At 37.7% G+C, this 23,968-nt stretch overlaps 1 protein-coding gene across 1 annotated transcript in view; it reads left to right on the top strand.

Moving 5' to 3' along the window:
- WDR44 (WD repeat domain 44) overlaps positions 1-23,968 on the top strand; it is an 81,521-nt gene that overhangs the window by 4,204 nt on the left and 53,349 nt on the right. The window lies entirely within an intron of this gene.

Below are 23,968 nucleotides of genomic sequence, written 5' to 3'. Positions count from 1 at the left end.
CAAGCCTGGCAGCCCCACATCTGACTCCCTGCTCAGCAGGGAGCCTGCTTCTCCCGCTGCTGCTCCCCCTACTTGTTCTCTCTCACTCACTCACTCTCTCTCTGCTAAATAAATAAATAACCAAATAAATAAATAAATACATACATACATACATACATACATAAATAAGAAAACCAAAGCCTAACGAGGGAAAGTGACTTGTCCAAGGTGCCACAGCAAATTAATGGCAATTAGGACTAGAATCCAGGTCAGTTTTGCAGTCTTTCATTCTTTTTGCTACTTTGCTATGTTTTGATAAAGCAGGAAAGGGAGGAGGAAGTGTGGTATAGTAGAAAAAGCCCTGGACTCTGAGTCATTTCATTTCCTCATCTTTAAATTGAGATTACAGCCTGAGAACTTCCAACTCTAAAAGTCTGTCATCGTGTTGAGGTTTAATAGTGTGCTTTTATTGGTAAGCTTTTGTTCTTGGGAAATCTTTCCATGATTTTCAAGATGAATGCTCCTGCTAGTTGAATGGATCATACATACACTAAAGACTGGCAGTAAGAACATGTTATAAAAATAAATGTGACATTTTGAGCATTCTTTATTTTTTAGTGGCAACCAAAATATTTTTGAGGCTTTGAAAGGATGGATAGAATGGTAACATTTTTAGGATAGGAAAGGATGAGAAATCATTCAATGCAGCCCTCTGATTTTTTAAAAATATTTTATTTATTTATTCATGAGAGGCAGAGACATAAGCAGAGGAAGAAGCAGGCTCCATGCAGGAAACCTGACATGGGACTCGATCCTGGGACTCCAGGATCACAACCTGAGCCTAAGGAAGACACTTAACCGCTGAGCTACCCAGGCGTCCCATACCCTCCCATTTAACTGAGAGAAACCTAGGTTTAGAGAGGGAAGGTCAACCCATTGCTGATTAGTGGCAGACTTGAAACTATAACCCAGGTCTCCTGATTCTTCATTTGTACCATGCTGCCTTGTCTGTGGAAGGAGGGAAAGTATTGCTAGCTATCCCTGCTCTAGGTTACTGGCACTTACCCTATTAGTGGGGTATTAAGATGGTCTCCTATCTATGGTGGTTCTGTTTTGTCATGCCCTGATGTCAGAGGACATGGACTGTTCTGTCTAGGATTCTAGCTTTTGCCCACTAATTTTCTCCAGATCAGGATGAAAACCGGTGGCAGAATAGTTGATCTAAGAACAGTGATTGTTACTCAGTTTAGTTTCAGGAGTCTAGTAGGAGCCCCAGTCTTTTTTTTTTTTTTTTTTTTTAAATAGGCTCCATGCTCAACATGGGGCTTGAACTGAGGACCTTGAGATCAAAAGTTGCATGTTCTACCATCTGAGCCAGGCAAGTGCCCCACTAGTCTTTCATTTTAGATTGGAGTAATGGTGAAGTCTTTATTTTTTTTAAGTCATGAGAACTGAGATCAGACTGTCCTGAAGAATTGTTCAATCTGAAAACAAAAAGTTGCATAGCCGCCTTTGTTGAAAACTTAAGCTTCTCACTTTACTTAGGCATCAGAAATATTTCCCTCTGAAGTGAAAATAGATACAAATTTCGATTAAAAACATTTGTGCAATATGGGTTACTTTAGGAAAGATTCCTTAAAATGGCTGTTCATAGACTGGCATTTAATCAGATTATATTTATAAATCCCAGATTATTATTGATTGCTTTTGGCTTTGTGGATTGATAGAAATATATTTGTAAAAGCTGTTTATCACACCCACGTAATTTCATGTTGAAGCGGGGCGGGGGGGGGGGACAGACCTACATGTAAGGTAAATTCAGGCTCTAAATTTAGTGACCTCCAACTGTCAATTGGTGATTCATGGAGATAGGACAGTTCGTATTAGTATGGCAGTTTGGGGGCTCACTTTTAATCTGTACAAACTCCTGTAAACTGAAAAGCTTACTTGGCTCTTGTGATAACCTACTGCATAACATAGAGTAGATAAAATTTAATTTTTAAGATGTTGAAAACCTATGTAGTTTTAGGATGTTGGCAATTCAGTGGTGGGCTTACTGAACAGTAAATAATTTCTGATTTTTGGTATTTGAGACTTACTGGGTAACCTTTACATTATACAACCTTCCTTGTGTTCTCTTCATTGTTTTAACTTTGACAAAGTCAGGTGAATTTACCAGGCAAACCCCTTAAAGATGCTGTTTGTTTCCTCCTCATACTCTGCATGCAATTCTGGTAATTACTTCCTGGGGTAGTGTAGGTGGAGGAAGGGTTTGGTTGATGGGGGTGGTGATTGAGGCACAGGGGGTGAGGATAGCCCCAGTAGCCAATATAGAGACCAGGTTATAAGGCTGCTTCCTGGAGCGTAGATAATTGAGATAAAACAAAGCACACCATTTACTATTGTTTTAGATTCGCATCTACACAGTGTGAATTAAATAATCCTTTTTGTAAGAGATTAATAGCCCATAAGAAATACCTTAAACAAAATTTAAAGTAACAAAAACTGTAGGTACTTTATGATGTCCTCCTGATATCTAACTTAAATTGATAAATAACCTACATTTCTGTTTTTCTACCCAGAGCTAAACTAATTTCTACAAACTTTCACTCGGTCTGTTCTCTTTTAGCTGTGGGATATTATTCAGATAAACCTTTAATTGGGGGCTTTCCTTACTCTTTAGAGCAGAACCCCCATTCTCTTATTTCAGACTGAGTGGGCTTTGTGTTAGTTTGTCATCTCATGATTTAAAATTGAGGAAAAAGCATGTGAAACTTAATGTGGGCCTCATACCTGATGGCAACCCCTATGTTTTTCCCCAGTCAGTATACAAATTTATCTTGGTTGCCATAGCAATCAGCCTATCAGTTATTCTTCTAGCTCCTTTGCCTTGTCTCAGCTACTAGGATTACCATATAATCAGGTTCTGTTAAAGCTCTTCAGGTTTTAGTATTTTATTGCCAGCTGCAGCTGTCTGGCAGTTTATAGTTTGGCATTCCATCTGGGTAAATTAGTTTTAAGTCCGCAAAAACTTTTTGTCTCCAAACATTTTAAGCCTTCAGAATTTAAAAAGAATGCATTTAGGCAACAGTTCCTCACACTACTGTTCCCAGTTCCATTGTTAGTCATTGTCTTGAAGATTGAATACATTGCATCACTGACATCCAATGGCCATCCTTTTGTAATATCAGCTAGAATAAATTTCAAGATCAAGAGTGATCAGTTAAGAAATAAATTTGCAAATCATCACAAACTAGCTGAAGTGACATAAAAGCACCTTGATTCATCAGCAGCTACCAAATAAGCAATCTGACTTCTAACAATAATGATTTCTGTGGGTTATAGAAAGAATGACTCTTAGATTAATTCATTCTAACTTGAGAAAATTGTTTAGAAATTAGGAAAGGTTATCTTTCTTTTGCAGCCTTCGAATAAATGGGAAGGGAAAGGTAAAGACTGGATAGTAGTGGAGGTCGTTATTATAAGCCTTTCTATTTACTTGACAAGTACTTTTTAATCTCTTAAAAACCTCAATAAATGTTTACTTGTCTTGCTAAAAATAAGGATATTGAAGAGGTACCTGGCTGGCTCGGTCAGAAGAGCATGACTCTTGATCATGAGTTGGAACCCCACGCTGGATGTAGAGGTTACTTTTAAAAGGGGGGGGGGCGTTCCTGGGTGGCTCAGTGGGTTAAGCATCTGCCTTTGGCTCAGGTCATGATCCCAGGGTCCTGGGATCAAGCCCCACATCGGGCTCCCTGCTCAGCAGAGGGCCTACTTCTCCCTCTCCCCTCTATTTCTCCCCCTGCAGCAGCGCGCTCTCTCTCTCTCTCTGTCAAATAAATCTTTAAAAAAATTAAAAACATTGAAGAAGTATTTAGGATTTATAAAATTGGTTTGTGCATTATTAGTATTTGTGTTACTGTTTGGTGCTCATGCTTATTAATATTGTATGATGTAACTTCCAAATAAGCACAATTAATAATCTCAGGTTAACTGAATTGGACAAGGTTATTAATCTGCTAAAGATTTAGCCAGTATTCCTGTTTCTATACATAACAATAATGTCTTTTTAAACTCAAAGTAGAATTTTAATCTTAAGATTTTTTTTATTTTTTTACTTTTCAAAACATGTTTATCTTGTTAAACTAGAAGATTATGTACTAAGATTGTAAGTTTGTGAATTAATAAATGTTCCTGGCTTGAATTCTTGTTGAAATCATGATTTGAATGGCTTCGTTTTAAGACTAATATATCCTAATCAAAACTGTGGTGAAATTCTGATAATGCTCAAAAGAGAACTTTATTTTAGTTCCACAAATAGATTTAAGGGCAATAAAAGCTTTACTTTTCCATAGGGCCCTAATCCTGATCATTTTTATATAGAAAGTGAGGAGTGAGGGGGAAGATAAAAAAAATTTTTTAAATGGAAATTTCTGACAGAAAACCTTAATATTTTCCAGTGGGTAACCTGTACAGAGCAAGCCATACCTGTATAAAACCTACTTGACCACTAATTGTCATAGACTATTCCGGTACAAACTCGTTGAACTGTAGGCATTCTTATGAACCACAGGTCAAACTTTCTAGAGAACCAATGAATAGAATGTAGAAGCTGTATTCAAACCCACTTTCTCAGAAGCAAGCATCCTGGTTACTAAGTAGGCTCAAGAGAAGAGGTGGGAGTGTTTTTTTCTGGCATTGCTCTCGAACTGGAAAAACTAGCCAAGGATGAACTTAATATCCATCTCATTTACCCCCAGCTTTCTCCTTCGTTTACCCAGTGTCATTACTACAGAAATTCACTAGCATTTAATAACTTATTGTCCCTTACAACTGAGAAGGGACTGTGATGGCCACTATAACAGCTGGGTCTTTGGGAAGAGTTAGGGAAAGATTGGTTAAATCGGATATAGCAGATGTGTTGGTAAGTGGGATTGGTTAGCATTCCACTTGTGGGGGTAGGTTTATTGGGTTAATGGAAGACAGGTGAGCAGAATGAATAGGTAGTAGCTTGATAAAATTAGTACATTTGTGAGTGGAAGTGAGTAGGTTTGTCAATACTTTGCAATTGATATTTTATCTATATTGGGTTGGCTTTAGAGATTAAGGCTAATGACTGAGATCAGTCTCTTTTCCTTTAAGTGAACTTTACTGTCCCTATTTTGTTCCAGGCCATAGCTCTTGGCTGTTGACCTTTAACTTTTGCCTTATTTCCCAGCAGAGAGAGATGTTCACAGCTGCTATGTAGTAGCAACAAAAGGTTTAGATGGTAATAGGGATGGTGAGTAGGCATGCTCTGTGGTGGTCCACTTCTCTTCACATTTTCTTCTACTTTTGAACTTCCTGGTTTTCCCAAATCTGCACCCCCACTCCTACCCCAGTTCCTATAAGAGTAAAGACGGAGGAAATGGAGGGGGCTGAGGCAAGGACAGTGGTTTGGATTTATGGAACCTTTGTAACTTGAGGACATCCTGTACTCAGCAAATATTAAATGTGAACAGTGAAGCCTTGGGAGGTGTTGTCAGTTATCCCGTAGTCATATCAATTTCTTGTTATCAATTTTTTCTTCCAGGGATGAATGGGTTCATAATAAGTATTATAGTCCTGTGTGTTGTTATGTGTAAAGAATAATGCCATGCTGTCAACCAGTGTTGGGCATGAGTTTTCAAAGGTACTTCTTTAGTCACATTATCTCTTCTGATTATCCTGCAGCTCTATGAGGCAGAAGGGACAATTTTTGTGGGATAGGTAGGACAATTTTTATCCTAATTTTGCAAATAAAACTCAGTCCAAGGTAGATAAGGGCTAGCCAACAGAAGTGGAACTTCACTACTTTGTGGTAATTAGATAATGGTTTTGAATGAAAATATAAAACGTTAGGTCTCTCCCTACTTTCCTTTTCTAAACTGTAAACATTTGTGATGTTATATTTTAAGTGTGAATTGTTAGAGTGATGAGACTAACTCTCCTGCCATTTGGGTATGTATAATTTATTGTTTAGAAAAATAAAAAGCAGGGGAACCTGGATGGCTCGGGCGGTTGGGCATTTGCCTTCAGCTTGGGTCAAGATCCTGGAGTCCCAGGATAAGAGTCTCGCATCTGGCTCCCTGCTCAGCAGGAAGTCTGCTTCTCCCTCTCCTCTCCCTGCTTGTGCGCTCACTCGCTTCCTCAAATAAATAAATAAAATCTCTAAAAAAAAAATAAAACAATAAGCAGTATTTTTCATGTTCTTTTTAAGCTTTGATGGAATTGATTATGGTACAGTAGCTGGGTCAGAAAATGACCTTGCTGCTGCAAGAGCTGGAATCCCAGATACTTCTAACTACATTTCGTGGAGTATGTTCCTTGTTCCTAAGAGAAAACCCCTCAAGATGTGAGCTATTGCTGATTGGGCTTCTGTGCTTCATCAAAAAGTCTTGATCCTGGATTTTTTTTTCTGTGTTTGTTTTGGAGATTGTTGTCACTTGTTTACTTAGGCCACAGTTTTGGCGAGGGGGGCGTTGTTTTGCTTTTTTGGTATAACTGATCATATTTTTGGCTACAAGCCACTAATTGGAAACACAATGCTTCTTTTTTTTTCTTCCCCTTGAAAGCTGTTTTCTAGCAGTCACAATGAATGCATGTGGTAGTTATTAATATTTTCCACCTAATCAAACCTCTTTTGGCTGTCAAATTAGTAGGAAAAAATGCATTCCTCGTAGCTAATTAGAAAAATAACATTATCAGTAATTACTATTTAAGATCTAAGATTGAATAACCTTTTTTATAATTAATAATAAATGTGCCACTCAGAATGTTTTATGTAAATAAGCATTTAAGGTAATTTGAGATTTTTCTAGAGTATTGAGTCTTTAATACATATTCATTAAAGTATGCAGAAATAGAAATTCAAATACATAAAGCATAGTTATATAATATAAAATTTATAAAATAAAATGCTTAATATTAAATGTACTGAAGTATGCTTATTTTTCTATTCATGACATGGAAGGAGAACATGAATAATTAAAAGCTATCAGTTACACCAAAACCTCAGTTCAGTCATTAGTTTACAACCTCTTTTTCCATCGAGGCTTTTATCATAGACAGCAGTAAATTAAAAATAAAAATTAAAAAAAAAGAATGGTTTGGTTTGATTTTTGTTCCTCTGCCCATCTTTGGTAATGAGCAGTAAACTCAGAAGGAGAAAAAGGAAGAATCTCAAAGTCTGAATAATAAGTTCACTGACAATAGAATTGATTTATGTAAAAAATTTTAAAGGAGGATTGTGACAGATTCTTTAAAGTTCAAATTTTTATATAGGCTGATCCTATTGGCATTTACTTTTTTTCTTTAAGTAAGTTCTTCACTCAGTGTGGGACCTGAACTCACAACCCAAGATCAAGAGTCATATGTTCCAACGACTGAGCCAGCCAGGCGCCCCGCCCCCACCTTTTCCTTTCTAAGATTAATACACTATTGCATGTTTTAGATAACTTGCAAAAATCATATTAGCACATTAACTTGCTAAAGCTTCAGATATGGCCCATAGCCCACCCAGCCTCTTGTTTATTTTTAAAGAGTAAGTTACAAAGTGATTTAGCATGACTGTGTTAGTATTGACTTCTCTAGGCAGTCATAAATTTAGTTACCTGTTTCTGTTATGATTTTACTAGAAATTACTTTAAATCATTAAGAGAGAGACGCCTGGGTGGCTCAATGGTTGAGCATCTGCCTTTGGCTCAGCACATGATCCTGGAGTCCCAAGATCGAGTCCCACATCAGGCTCTCTGAATGGAGCGTGCTTCTCCTCCCTCTGCCTATGTCTCTGCCTCTGTGTGTGTGTGTGTGTGTGTGTGTGTGTTTCTTGTGAATAAATAAATAAAATCTTAAAAAAAATCATTAAGAGATGTGACTTTTATCTAACCCACTTGGGCAAATTGGGACATTGTGAGATAGATGCCTTTTCCTGGAGTTGTTTTTAATGTGGGTATTTATTAAATGTCTGTAAATGTGCAAACTAGAATGTTTTTAGTTTAGAATTCTTGAGTAGAAAAAAAAAAGAATTCTTGAGTAGGCCCAGGGAACAGATATATTTTTCTGTTATTTTTGTTAGTAAATAGATTATCAAGATGTTCTTTCAGGAATATGGCATAAAGCTGCATGAATTATATAAATCAGTTTTGAAAAATCAGATTGTCATTTTAGACAGAATGCACATCATTGCTTAAGGATCTCCTTTAAGTTTGTAATTTATATGTGATTAAAAAAAACAAAAATATGTGACTAGATTTATATTTCTTTATGAAGTTTTCTTTGATTTTATTAAAGATTATTTATAAATGTTGCCACAAAACCTGCTTTAAAAAAAACAGCTATTGTGCCAAATTTTTTTCACCACCTATTCCCATTAATATGGATAAAATCATTATTAGGGTTTTTTAAGATTTTATTTATTTGGTGGGACACCTGGGTGGCTCAGCGGTTGGGAGTATGCCTTTGACTCAGGGCGTGATCCTGGGATCAAGTCCCGCATTGGGCTCCCTGCAAGGAGCCTGCTTCTGCCTCGGCTTATGTCTCTGCCTCTCTCTCTGTCTCTCATGAATAAATACATAAATCTTTGGGAAAAAATATTTTATTTATTTGAGAGAGAGTGTTTATGTGCATGAGCAGAAGGTAGGGGCAGAGGGAGAAGCAGAGTCCCCACTGAGCAGGGACCCTGACATAGGACTTGATCCTAGGACAGGATCATGACCTAAGCTGAAGGCAGACGCTTAACTGACTGACCCCCCCAGGATCCCAGTTATTAGGTATTTTAGATATATTCTACTTCATGGCTTTCATAGTATTTAAAACTAAAAATGGCCTTTCAAAGAATAATAGAAGTAGTAATTCACATCTCTAGGGTTCAGTTAGTTCCCTGTTTGATAATTATAACTATATTCTTGGCTTTTTGTTAATCTTGTTAATAAATTAGTATTGCCATATATCTAGGGAAATATGAATGAGTCCGTTTTCAACAGCTTAGTTAAAACATGACATTAAGGCTGTACTAGGAAAATAAGAGTCATTTGTGATTGCCTAACACTTTCTTTCCTGCTATTCCTAGACTTTTCAGGTTGAGTTGGGATTGTCACTTTTGGTAGCAGCCAACTTAGAGTTGTGAGAATAGGTGTGGTACTGTCACAAATTATTTAATTTGTTTATTTTTACAAATGATTTGATTTTGAAAGGCCAGCAAATGATTTTCTCTTAGATCTCATTTCTTTAACTTGAGTATTGTTATTACTTGAAGATGTTATTTGACTTACCACTTTCTATGAGTGATTTTACTCCTTCATATATGATTAATAAAACTTACCATAAAAATGTACCTAAGTAAGTTGGATGCCCAACTCTTGATTTTGGCTTGGGTCCTGATCTTAGTTAGAGTCATGAGATTGAGTCCCACCTCAGGCTTCACACTCAGCATGGCGTCTGCTTGTCTCTCTCTGCTCCTCCTCAAGGACGTTCATATGTGCTCATGCATTCTCTTTATCTTTCAAAGAAATAAAATCTTATATAATAAAATCAGTATATAACACTTCAATTCCAGTTTTAAAAACAAGGCACTTAGAGCAAGATTTAAAAGCTAAAACGGTATCTTATCTAAATTTGAACTGTTTACAATTTTTGTTCAACTCTGTGGTTTTTTGGCTTTGTTTTTGGCTTTGTGTTTGATGTTGTTTTCCTGCCTGGCCTAAGTGGGGAGAAAATCTTCATGCCAGGGTTTTCTGATCACCAGAACCCTTCTGATTCCTAACTTAGACTTAGCCACTTGTGTGTTGGTCTTAGTTTACCATTAGATCTTCCTATTTCAACTTACTGGGTTTTAGAAATCAAAACTCTTTAATTACCTGCTTACTTTAATGACTTGGTAAGGCCTTATCTGTGCTCATAGCCTATTCACCTCAAGAACCTTAGAATCCCTGCACCTTCTTTGTACAGGCAAGCTGTTTTTTTGTTCTGCTCAATTCAGTTCTCTGACAAACTGCATAAGCTTATTTTACTTTTATAGTTTCCTGATGGCAAAGGCAAAAAGAAGAGGATAAAAACAAAATCAAGCTGTAGGGTAATTCTCTGTTAAGCCCTTGGTAGTCATCTTCTTATTAAAAAAAAAATGTTTCCCCAGCTTTATTCCAGCTGACTCACTTATACTCCTTCTTCCATATCATTGTTCCATTTTACCTCTTTAGGAGTCTGTCAGGAATTTTGCAAGAGGCTCCTTCAAGAGCCAACCACCTTTTTTTTTCTCGGAGCCTAGAAAAAGGTGCGTCCTCTTACTGACAGAAAAAGAAGACTTTGTCCATGTTTTTGTGTGTTGCCAAATTATCTTGGTATATTTTCACCTAGTATAGTACGAAGTCTAGAGATGTGAATGTTAAGTGTGAGATTGCTCTTAATATTTTATTTGTGTACTGCAGGAGGTGGGTCTTTGAGTTCCTTGTTGTTTAGTTGACTATGAAGCAGGTGGCAAATAGAGGTTTAGTTTGCACTCTCCTTCCTCCCTATTCTCAAAAGGCTTACAGATTGTGTTTGTTTGCTTTTCAGATAACAACCCTCAGGTAAGAGGTAAAGGAACATCAAGCCCAAAAGGCAGAAGGATGTGTCTGTAGCTAAAGGGTGAGAACCTTAGAGGTAGGGTGGTTTATGGGATCTGGCTCTTTGAAACCACAGAAATGCAGTGTTCTTTTCAAAAGTAGACTTAAGCACATGCACCATGATTTTAAGGCCTCATTAACCTAGAGCCTCATCATATGAGTGCTGAAGATTTAATTTTAAAATTGGGAAAGGTGATCCAATGATTGCCTGGAGAGAAACCACTTGCTGAAGCTCTGAAAAACCAAGAATCCTACCTATAGTCAGACATGTCAATACCTGATTTCAAAACGTGGGTTTTGCAGTAAGCCAGGCAAAACAGTGCATGCAACTAGCTTCTATTTGGGGGAATTTATAAAGGTTCTTTTTTTATAGATTTATTTATTTATTCATGAGAGACACAGACTCAGAGAGAGGCAGAGACACAGACAGAGGGAGAAACAGGCTCCTTGCAGGGAGCCTAATGCGGAACTTGATCCTGGATCCTGGGATCATGATCTGAGCCGAAGGCAGGCGCTCAACCACTGAGCCACCCAGGCATCCCTATAAAGGTTCTTAATACACACTTGTATTGATTGCCATTCAAATCTAGAGCTATTAGTGATTAAATGATTAATTAAGTGATTAAATCCAAATCTAGAGCTATTAGTGATTCTGGTTGTGGAAGGATTTTGAGATTATGTAATGACAGACTTGGGAAGCACATACCTCATATTGCAGTATTTTGATTGAGAAATACTACATCTGAAATATTTCTAGTATCCTTTTTATAACATGAAGAGTGCCCTAAAAAGATTTTGTATATATAGTAATTGAATTTCTATTTATTTATTTATTTAGCGTGAGTGTGTGAAAGGGGTAGGCACAGGGGAGGCAGAGGTAGGAGAGAATCCTTTTTTTAAAAAAAGATTTTATTTATTTATTAATGAGAGACACCGAGAGAGAGATGCAGAGACACAGGCAGAGGGAGAAGCAGGCTCCACACAGGGAGCCTGATGTGGGACCTGATCCAGGGACTCCAGGATCATGCCCTGGGCCGAAGGCGGTGCTAAACCACCGAGCCACCCAGGGATCCTGAGAGACAGAATCTTAAGCAGGCTTCATGCTCAGTGCCAAACCCAACAGGGGCTTGATCTCACAACCCTGAGATCATGACCTGTGCCAAAATCAAGAATGGACACTTAGCAGACTGAGCCCCCTAGGCACTCCCTATTTATTTATTATTAAAGGTTTTAGTTTTTTAAGTAATCTCTGTACCCAATGTGGGGCTCGAACTCACAACCCCAAGATCAAGAGTCACATGCTCCACCTACTTAGCCAGGTAGGTGCTAGTTGAATCCCCTTTTAATGACAACATAATTTTAATTGATATTGATCTAGAAAGTTGGCTATTGACGTTGACCTATATAAGTTAACCTCATTTTGAACATGTTGACTGAGGACAGCTTCAAAATGATATAGATATCTTTAAATAATGATTATAAGTCAATTTACATATCTAGAGATTTTGTCAGTTTGTTACAGTAGCCATCTTGTTCTTGTTTTTTGTGAGGGGACAATATAAGCCAACATAATTAAGCTAATAATATACCTTCCTACTCTTCACTGAGTGCTTTTGAAAAATGTACTTAACTGCATTTATACAGTGGTATTTGCATTTAGGCATATATACTGAATGCACTGTGGGAAAGCTTTGACTGAATTCACACAAGTGCAATTTTTTTTCCTGATCAGTGAACACTATTGAATACTTAGATGAATATTTATATGATGACATTGACCAGGCAATTCCTCCCACTTTTTCTCTTTATTACACACTAACAGATCATAGGGTTAATTGTCCACTTAATTAACTTGGGTGTGGAGTGGAGTTGCCAGATAAAATACAGAACTGCCAGTGAAATTCCAATTTTAGATAAACATACAGAAAATGTATTTGTTATCTGAAATTGGAATTTAACTGGGCAGCCTATATTTGTAGTTGCTAAATTTGGCAGGCCTAGGTGGGGAAGAAGTGGAAGGAGACTGGTGGATATGGGCATAGTTGTGAGATTTAAATACAACTATTGTGTAATGATAAAGGTAGCCTTTATTCTGACAGGAATACTAAAATTTTTTGAGTGCAGTGTTTATTTTAGAGTCCAACACTTTTTTCTGTGAAAGTGCATCAGTGAAAACAAAGCTCAGAAATAACGAAACTTAACAATGTATTGTTTAGGGATAACTTACGCTTTTAAATGATAAAGTAAGAAAGAACAAAAAACAAATCTGGGCTAGTGGTTTCCTCTAAGGGAAAGGCAGCAGATAGAGTAGAGCAACACAGTAGCCATACTGGTCTTGATGCTATACTCATTTTCAGGTGACTTGGTAAATCTCGGTTCCTTTTATTTGTTATGTTTCATAATGACATGCATATACTACATACACTTCTTTGTACATATCAAATATAAAATAACAGTTTACAAGTTAAAAAATATGTTTCAATGAGAAAATTAGATAATATGCAAAGTTTCACTGCCTATACTTTGCAAAATAAATCCCAAATCCAAAAAGTAAAGAGGCATTCATTTCTTCCTTATCTTCTCCAGGATAGTTAGTGTCCTTAGTTCTATATATCATTCTACTTGGTTTCTGGAACATTCACTAAATTGGTTTCTCTTTTTCAGATATATTCTATCTCATCAGTATTTCTCTTAAAATGTGGATATCCCAGTGGTACATAGTTTTATTTATTTGTTTATTTTAAAGAGGGAGAGAGAGAGAATCCCTAGGAGACTCCCTGCTCAGCATGGAGCCTGACATGGGACTTGACCTCACGGCCCTGAGATCATGACCTGAGCTGAAATCAAGAGTCGGACACTTAAATGACTGAGCCATCCAGGCGTCACTGGTACACAGTATTCTTAAGGGTGTTCTTATCAGTGTGAAGTAGAACAGAATTTACCACTCCCCTTGCCCTGGGCATAGTAGTTCTGTTAACTCAGTTTAAGATTACACTAGTTTTTTCAGCCACCCTATTACAGCCTCTACTGTGAGCAATCAACAAAAATGTCTAAATGTTTTGATCTGGTTTGCTGTTAAGTCATATCTCTCCAATCATGCATTTTACATTTATCCCTACTATATTGCATTCTGTTAAGATTGGGCTTCTTGTTCTAATGTATTAAAATACTTATGAGTCTTGTCAGCTAGTATATTCCTTATCCCTCCTACTTTGTGTCATCTGCAAATTTGGTAGATGTACCATCTGTGTCCACATTCAAGACATTAATAAGAATAAGGGGGGCATCTGGGTGGCTCAGTGGTTGAGCATCTGCCTTTGGCTCAGGCCATGACCCCAGGGTCCTGGGATTGAGTACCATACCATATCAGGCTCCCCAGGGGGAGCCTACTTCTCCCTCTGCCTATGTCTCTGCCTCTCTCTGTCTCTCATGAATAAATACATAAAATCTTTAAAAATAAATGAATAAGTAGGATTGAGGGACCTGGCTGACTCAGTAAAGCATGAGACTCTTGATCTCGGGGTTGTAAGTTGGAGCCACACATTGAGTGTAAAGATCACTTTAAAAAATCTTTAAGAGGGCAGCCCCGGTGGCGCAGCAGTTTAGCGCTGCCTGCAGCCCAGGGCGTGATCCTGGAGACCTGGGATCGAGTCCCACGTCGGGCTCTCTGCATGGTGCCTGCTTCTCCCTCTGCCTGTGTCTCTGCCTCTCTCTCTAGCTGTGTCCCTATGAATAAATAAATAACATCTTTAAAAAAAAAACAACAACAAAAAAATCTTTAAGATGGGTAGCCCAGGTGGCTCAGCGGTTAGCACTGCCTTCAACCCAGGGTGTGATCCTGGAGATCTGGGATTTAGTCCCACGTCAGGCTCCCTGCATGGAGCCTGCTTCTCCCTCCGCCTCTCTCTCTCTCTCTCTCTCTCTCTCTCTCTCTCTCATGAATAAATTAATAAAATCTTAAGAAAAAATAAAAAATCTTTAAGAAAAAAAGTAGAATAGAACACAGGAGAAATTATTTAATAGTTCCTTATGGTTTTTCATTGATCCACTAATCAGCTACCTTGAGTAATGTTCAACCAGTTATAAACCTACCTGAATATATTCTAGCCTACATCTGTTTGTTGTCTACAAGGCTATCTGTGGCTGGCTTAGTCAGTAGAGCATGTGACTTTTGATCTCTAGGTTGTGGGTTGGAGCCCCACATTGGGTGTAGAGATTACTTAATAAAATATTTTTTTTAAAAAAGGATATTGTGAGAGTATTATAAAATTTAGTGCTTAAATCCAGATATTTTTTTTTGCATGTGTACAATATTCCCTTTATATCATAGGCCAGTAACCCTATCAGAAAAGGAAATTAGATTAATCTCATATGACAGGCTTTCTGTGAATACTTACTCTTAATGATTATCTTTTACCCACACCTAGGGCCTTTAAACCATTAATGTACTTAAGAATTTTGCTTAGAATTGAATCTGTGTATAGTTTTTACATCTACTTTCCACTGTTAACCATTGAGTGTTTTTTTTTTTTTTCATTTTCTTCTTCCAGACTCTGATTCTTTAAAGGTTTTAGATAAGGGAGTAAGCTGTGTAAATTCTCAGGGTATGCTGGGATATAATTTGTCTAGGACAGGAGAACTGAACTCATTTAGATTATCTAAGTACTTTTATCTCCTTGAATGCTTTGAGATTCAGTTTCCTCATTCTATGATTTGTTTTTCCTTTTCTGGTTTGACTCTCAGTAATCTTAATTGGAAAAAAGAAAGAATTGAGACAGCCTTTTCCATTCTAATATTTGCCTATACATATAAGCAGACCTGTACCTTTTGTTGTTCTTACTCTGAATATAAATCAAAGCTGGTATTTTTTTTAAATACCAGCACATTCTGAGCACCAATCTTTCTGATATTGTTCTTACAGGTTTTTGCAGTTTTCTTTGGATATGTGCCCATTCCATCCCTACAATTTCTTCTGCATGTTTTCCTTTAAAATATTTTTTATGACATGACATTGTGGAGATGCAGTGAACAAAATTCGGACCATGAGAATTTCTACAGGATGAACAACCTAGTTTCTTTTTGTTGTTTGGTTGGGTTTTTTTAAGACTTAATTTATTTTATTTATTCATGAGAGAGAGAGAGGCAGAGACATAGGCAGAGGGAGAAGCAGGCTTCCTGTGGAGAGCCTGATGTGGAACTCAGTCCCAGGACCCTAGGATCACGACTTGAGCCAAAGGCCAGATGCTCAACCACTGAGCCACCCAGGTGCCCCAAGACTTAATTTTTTTCTAGAGCAGTTATAGGTTCACAGCAAAATTGAGAGGAAGGTATAGAGATTCCCCATTTACCTCCTCCCACTCACACATGCATAGCCTCCCGCATTATCAACATCCACATCAGAGTGGTGCACTTGTTACAGTTGATGAGTCTACACTGACATAATCACCCGAAGTACATAGTTTACCTGAGGGTTCACTCTTGGTGTACATTCTACAGGTTTGGATAAATGTATGACATGTACCCCTCATTATAGTATCATAAAGAGTAGTTTCACTGCCCTAAAAATCCTCTTCAGGATGAAAAACCTATTTCTTCAATATATAAACTGCAAGAAATAAGAGATTGAAGGGGAACCTATTGATTGAGAGAGCCAATCGACTGATTGTAACACATGGACCTTATTTGGGTATTAATTGAAAGGAACCAGCTGTAAAAAAAAATTTGAGATAATCTGGGCAATATGAATTCGTGACTGTATAATAGTGTATTGTTAAATTTGATAGTAGTACTGTGATGTTTTAAATAGAAGTCTTTTTTATTTTTTTTAAAGATTTTATTTATTCATGAGAGACACGGAGAGAGGGGCAGAGATGGGCAGAGGGAGAAGCAGGCTCCATGCAGGGAGCCCGATGTGGGACTCGATCCTGGGTCTCCAGGGAGCCTGATGTGGGACTTGATCCCGGGACTCCAGGGACCCCGATGTGGGACTTGATCCTGGGTCTCTAGGGAGCCCAATGTGGGACTCAATCCCGGGGTCTCCAGGATCACGCCCTGGACCGAAGGCGGCGCTAAACCGCTGGGTCACCCGGGCTGCCCAGAAGTCTTTTTTAGATACATAACATTTTTATGGGTAAAAATAAAACAGTTTCTGGAATTTGCTTTAATATAACCTGGCAGGGGTGTGGAGGGAAGAATATTGATACCATTATTGAACATTGTCAATATGTTGTCTATGTGGGTTCATAACGTTCTCCCAATTTTGTATACATTTGAAATGGCCGTAATTCAAAGCTGGAAAAACTCCCCCAGAATATATTTCTGTGGTCACATTCATTGTTACTAGCAGATTCAGGGCTAAACCCCATATCTCCTGAATCCTCATGTTATTTTACTATATAGCTAAACTTCTAGCCCCTCTACTTCCAAATTGATGTCATGTTGCCCTTTCAGTCTCTGGGTCCCCTGTTCTTCCCTGGGCAATTTGTGGTGGATTTGGATTATTAAAGCTTTGGATTTTCAAAGCCTTAATAAGTGGCCAATTTTACTTGATTGGCTACCTACCCATGTGAAACCATGACCCGTTTTTTTTTTTTTTTTTTTTTTTTTTTAGAATTATTAGGGAAGTTCACAGGCTGCATGGGTTGTTAAAATCAGCAAAGAGCCTTGTGTCCTAATCCTAACTAGGCCTTTGATCTTAAGTTCTAGGATGGTCCGGATCATATTGGCTTTGTTCACTGTTTTACACCCAGTGCCGGGCAGCCTGGGTGGCTCAGCAGTTTAGTGCTGCCTTCAGCCCAGGGCATGATCCTGGAGACCTGGGATCAAGTCCCGCATCGGGCTCCCTGATGGAGCCTGCTTCTCCCTCTGCCTGTGTCTCTGCATATCTCTCTCTCTCTCTCTATGTGTGTGTGTGTGTGTGTGTTTCATGAATAAATAAATTTTAAAAAAATCTTACACCCAGTGCCTAGCATTTTCCATGAATGGAAATGATTTAGCCTCATTTTCCTCACATGTGAAATGAGTTCATTGATCTAAGTGGTTAAGCTTCTTTCCAGATAGAGCCCACTTCAGGCTCCCGGCTACGTGAGGAATCTGCTTGTCCCTCTCCTTCTGCTTCTCCCCCCTGCTTCCTGGTTCTCTCTCAAATAAAATCTTTTTTTAAAGATTTTATTCATTTATTCATGAGAGCACAGAGAGAGAGGCAGAGACACAGGCAGAGGGAGAAGCAGGCTCTATGCAGGAAGCCCGACGTCTGGGACTCGATCCCGGGACTCCAGGATCACGCCCTGAGTTGAAGGCAGCTCAACCGCTGAGCTACCTAGGCATCCCTCAAATAAAATCTTTAATAACTGTTATTTTTCCCTTCTGAGTCCTTTTTTTTAAAGTCCTTTTAGGATTTTGGGGTTTTGTTTTGTTTTCCTTTCAGTATTTTAAAAACAATTATTGTAAATACCTTTAACAGTAGGTAACATCAATAGATATATAGACTCATGTCTAACACCTGTGACAGAAAACCCACAGTTGTGGTGCATCCAAATCTCTTAAAAGTAGGCTACTGTTATGCATTTTCTATAAGATTGATTTTGTTTTTCCGAAGTATATGAGAACTGTTCTCAACATTACTAGAGAGTCAGGTTTAGTAAGTTCCAAAGTCAAGCTATCTTAAAGGGGTTAATAAAACGTTGTGTTGCTTACATATTTGTTAGCTTTCACTGAAATTGTATTGAATGCAGTATTGTTATGTCAGAGCTTATAAAGGATTAAACATTGTGCTTCCTATGGAAACTTGGGCAACTTTTAGGTAAGTTGCGGTCATTGTCATCAGATCCAAGTCTAGTGACTAGGCACCTACCTTTGGGAGTAGTGACCTTATTATTCTAATGAAATTTTGCTGGAGGTATATGAAGGCTATTGCCAAATCAGGTCAGAGTTTATAAAAGAAAAATAGTTACTATACTGTCTTGCCAAATCACCAAAGCAATGTTTGGAAGCCATGTAAATTTTAAAAATTCTATTGTGCAGACATTAAGATGAATTGTTCTAAACACAAATACCCTAGCTGCAAAAGGAAAACGATAATTAAAATGCTAGATGGATGGGGACTTTGAGAAAGCATCTGTCACACATTATTTTATATTCAAACATGAGCTTTGTTAGTATAAACTCAACAAGTATGAAAACAACTTTCTTACCCAAAACAGGATATAATGAAGAGTGCCTGGGGAGCTCAGTCTGTTAAGTGTCTGCCTTAGGCTCAGGTCATGATCTCCAGGGCCTGGGATGGAACCCCACATCACCTGTGCTCCCTGGTCAACAGGGAGTCTGCTCCTCCCTCTTCCTCTCCCTCTGTGATGGCTCTTGCTCTTGCTCTCTCAAATAAATTTTAAAAACCTTTTTAAAAACAGGATATAGTGAATTAAGATATTCTGTGTTGAAAGTTACTGAAGTACTAATTTGAAAATGGCTTTTATATTCAAAATCTAAGTGGAAGCCACAGTAGAAATAATTTTAATGTGGTTTTTTTAAGTAGAGTATCAATACTTTTTTACAACAGATTTTATTGTGAAGCTGCTTTAGAAATTACTTGTTTTTCATGTTTAAATATAATAGTGCCATTGGTAGATAGTGTCTTCAATTTCAGAAACTGGTACAAAATCAAAGATTTTCTGTGTTTGTAACTAGTATTAGTATGTTGGAAGTTTTTCTTTTGCTATTAGATAATCAAGGAAGTTTAGCCTTTATATTTTTGTTCACCTTCATAAGTACATTTTTTTGCACATTTATTATTTAAGCTTTGTCAATCAGATATTTAATACGTTGAAAATATTTCATTTGAAAATATCCTATGATAAAATTTTCTAAATGAACTTTTGAAGACCTTATTTTGCTTTGTTAGGTTTTAAGTGAAGTATACCACCAATACTTAAATATGTCTACCTGGTACTTCAGAGTTTTTTGTTTTGTTTTGTTTTTTCTTTAAGTAGGCTCCATACCCAATGTGGGGCTTGGACCCACAACCCTGAGATTGAGAGTCCTTTGCTCTACCGATCAAGCCAGTTAGGCACCCCACTTCAGAATTCTTTAAAGATTTCACTTGTGTGTGGTGCAGTAAAAGTTATTTTATGTAGGCATTTGGACTTTTTCTAGGAAAAATTACTGACCTTGACCTGTAAAAAGAAGGAATCTAATTTCCAATATTTAGTATCTACAGACATTTTGAAGGAATATTTTTCTAGTTAACTAGAAAAAGTATTACTGGACATTTCTGGATGTGTGTGTTGGATTATGTCAGTGTTTCCTACAGTATATCTCAAGTTTAAGGGAAATCAAAGGGTATAAAATTTAGATCATTAGTTGTGGTACAAATTAACCTATTCACTCCTGAACTAATGAGGGGTCTTAAAATTTCCTAAAATTACAGGAACTCTAAAAACTTCTGCTTTTAAAGGTCATGCAGTTTAGTTTGTTGGGAAAACTCAATTTTCTTGACCTCTAGATGCCCATTTCTCCTGTCCCCAAACTTGAACATGAATTGTTTTCTTTAGGCACATAATCAGCTTGAAATAGTATAATGTTATCTCGACTTTGAAGTTAGAGACTCAGAAACAGAGGAGTTGAGTGTTTGTCCAGGGATACCAAAGATTAGTGATACCTGGCTTACTGGGCAACTACTACTTTGCTAATGGATTCTGAAGTACAGCTGAAAATAAGAAATAATCACTTAAACAGCCTCTAACCAATCAAAAATAGTGCCACAAAGTCCACAGTAAAGTCATGCACAAAAATTCTCATGGGGAGACCCTCACTCAGAATCTCTGGATTCTTCCTTTAGCATACAATTCCATTTTTAAAAACCTGGTTTCCCAGCTCAATGGAGATTAGAAGCAAAAATTAGAAGGAGATGGGGAGAGAAGCTTTTAAAGACAGGCACACGGCCAACTGTAAGAACTGACCAATTAAAATGACCACTTAAATTGAGGAAAGAGACACAAAACTGTAAAACACAGACATTCCAAGCATAATAGCCTAGGGTCCTGTAGTGTGAAGGCAAATAAATTCCCCACAAATAAATGTCCCTGAAGGGCATTACTATATTAAAATGTAGTGTGGTATTTGAGCATAATTACTCTGAGTCAGTAAGAAAGGGAAAATTTTATATCCTTTGTTTAAGAAGGTATTTTCAAGGGAAAGATTACTGGAATGGCAGGGCTTAGCCTATAATGTACTTATTTACAAGCAGCTTTTGAAATGGAAATTCAAAAATAATTAAAATACTTTCAGAAGTTTGGCACTAAAAGAGAAGCTTCGTCTCTCTTGAAATTTTATATATGGAACATTTCATTATTTTTATTCCCTGGCAGTGCCAAATCAATTAGGTGTTAATTGTAGTTGTTAAAGGCAGATCAGAATTCAGAGCTTTTGACTTTAATCAGTCTAGTCCAACCCAAGAAGCAGCACTAATTGCCTTTACTTTAGTGTTCGTACATTCTTAGCACCAATTAGAATATTTTCATAATCATCTTTTAAGGCCTTACCCAGAAAGGAGGCAATACTGCAAAGTATTTTAGAGAGTGGACTCTTGTGTCAGACTGCCTGGGGTCTAATTCTGGCCCTACTATTTACTAGCAGTGCAATTTAAATGACCTAATCTGACCCAAGCCTCAGTTGTTTTTGTTGTGTAAAATAAGGAAGGTAATAAAACTACCTCATAGGAAAGTTGTGAGGACAAAAGAAGCTAAAACAAGGCAAGTCTTAGCAAGATTTTGGGCACTTGCTTAATAAATGATGGCCATTGTTTTATTATTATTACAATGCCCCATTAGGAACACTTCCTGTGGGAATACTAAATAATGATTTACTGTTTCTTAGGGTAAAACGAATTGTTCTTTTCTCATCTTGGCACATGATACACATCATTTTAGCCAACTTCACAAATTACAAATGCGCTTTCACTTTTACTAGATGCCAGTGTTCTATAAATGGTTCAAAAATGTATCACAAAAGAAATCTGTTCTTACAGGGATCCCTGGGTGGCTCAGCGGTTTGGCGCCTGCCTTTGGCCTGGGGCGCGATCCTGGAGACCTGGGATCGAGTTCCGCGTCGGGCTCCCGGTGCATGGAGCTTCTCCTTCTGCCTGTGTCTCTGCCTCTCTCTCTCTCTCTCTCTCTCTCTCTCTCTGTGTGATTATCATAAATAAATAAGTAAGTAAGCAAGTAAGCAAGCAAGCAAGCAAGCTAGCTGTTCTTACAAGCTACCCTGTTAAAGACAAGCGTCGGGCTCCCGGTGCATGGAGCCTGCTTCTCCTTCTGCCTGTGTCTCTGCCTCTCTCTCTCTCTCTCTGTGTGTGTGACTATCATAAACAAACAAACAAACAAGCTGTTCTTACAAGCTACCCTGTTAAAGACAATCTTAGGCTTGATAAGCCTAGAAAAAGGTATAGTAGCCTGACATTTTACTGCTAACCAAGACCATAACAACCTTGTAACATTTAAAATGTTTCAAACATGAGTGTTTTTTTGTTACTAGTTTTTTGTTCAATGGCATCTCAAAATGTAAACCAGATTCCATTTTAATCACCAGCTCAATATAATCTGATTTTATTCATATTCCCTGTTGGTAAATGGGCTGGAGCTTGATGACAGCCTGTGGGTTATCTTTTCTGAGTTTCAGAAATTGATCTCAGGCTCCCCACTGCTGACAGTATCTTGGAGAAACTGGCTGAAGCTCATTTGTGAGTTTCAATGAAGCAATTTAAAGCTTTTTTTTTTTTAATTTAAAGCTTCTGAAGAAACTACCACTTAACTGTGCATGCCCCATGTGCTCTCACTTAATCCTTATAGAAGTTCTATGAAGTAGAGTGCTTTTACCCTCTTTACCCTCTTTTACAGAGGAGGAGATTGAAGCTTGGAAAAATTAAATGATTTGATCAAGATCGCACGTAGAGTAAATGGTAGAACATTTAAGCAGGGTCCATATGCTTGAAAGGTCTTGCTCTTTTCACTATGTCCCCTTGGCTCTCAAAAGGAAGTAATAAATTACTCCTTATACTTTGTACATGACTATATGTAAAGTCCTGTTAGAACCAAGCTGGAATATTTCCACATATGTCAACAATTGGCCCATAATTTAGATCCTGTGAATCAATGGCTAGAAAGTGCTCTTTATGAAATCTGTTACATAACAGATAAATGTGACTCCCCATTCTGTGTTTTTTTCCTTTTTTTGACAGCTAAAAAACCTGGCCAGATTGCTCAAAGTGAGGCTCATGAGGAAGACGGATTTTCTCTTTCTTCTCTTCTCTACCTCATATGGGGCCTACATTTTTTTTGGGGGGGGGCTACATTTTTTAAATCTTATTTCCTTTTGCTGCTACACCTCTGAAGCAGATGATTTCTTTTTTCCTAATTGGCATTCAGAATATGTGCTACATAGAAATTCAGGCTTCTTCAAGGTTTTTTGTTTTTATGTTCTTTGGATTGCACTTATGTTTTAGACATCCTTTGTTTGGAATCTTTTCTCTCCTTCTCTCTTTTTAAAAAAGATTTATTTATTGGAGAGAGAGTGCACTAGAGTGAGGGGGGGTGGGGAGAAGGAGAGAAGGAGACTCTGCCCTCAGCAGGGTTTGATCTCGCCACCCCGAGATCATCACCTGAATCAAATCTAGAGTCCTAGGCTTAATCTTCTGAGCCACCCAGGCACCCTCTTTTTTCTTTTTTTAAATATCGGAATAGCCTTGGTCTAATCACCTCTGGGTAAAGAGGACTTTGTTACATAGCAGTTTGTTTGCCAGGGAAGCCAAATAATTGGGAATATATTTTTCATTCTTGGAAGTTGTCCTTTGTTAACATGGAATTATATTGTCTAGGCACTACAATTAAATTGTGGGCACTATTTTATATAGCTACTGTTTTGTTTTTGTTTTAAGAGTTACTTATTTTTAGAGAGGGCACATGACCTGGGTGGGGGAGGGGCAGAGGGAGAAGGGGGGAGAGAATGTTTAAGCAAGCACCATGCCCATTGTGGAGCCCTACCATCAAGAACCCTTCTTGATCTCACAAAGCTGAGATCATGACCCAAGCAGAAATCAAGAGTCAGGCGTCCCTAGAATATTTATTCTCAAGAAATTTATCGTGGAAGAGCACAAAATTTTATTTACAAGGATGCTTATTATAGTATTCTATGTTCTATGTATCTGAGAAGATGAAAGGTACATACTCAAATCTCTAGATGGTAGGATTATGGGTTACTTGTATTTTATTCTCTACTTTTTGTGTTGTCTACATTTTCTATGTGCACAGAAGACTTTTTCCAATCACAAAATGTATAAATGTTTTTTAAAATATGGGCTTTAATAAAGTGTCTTTAAT

The sequence above is a fragment of the Canis lupus genome, chromosome X, assembly GCF_048164855.1.
Source record: "Canis lupus baileyi chromosome X, mCanLup2.hap1, whole genome shotgun sequence".
In the NCBI taxonomy this organism is placed as follows: domain Eukaryota; kingdom Metazoa; phylum Chordata; class Mammalia; order Carnivora; family Canidae; genus Canis; species Canis lupus.
Note: the sequence above shows the minus strand (reverse complement) of the source record. Positions and strands in the feature narration are given on the sequence as shown.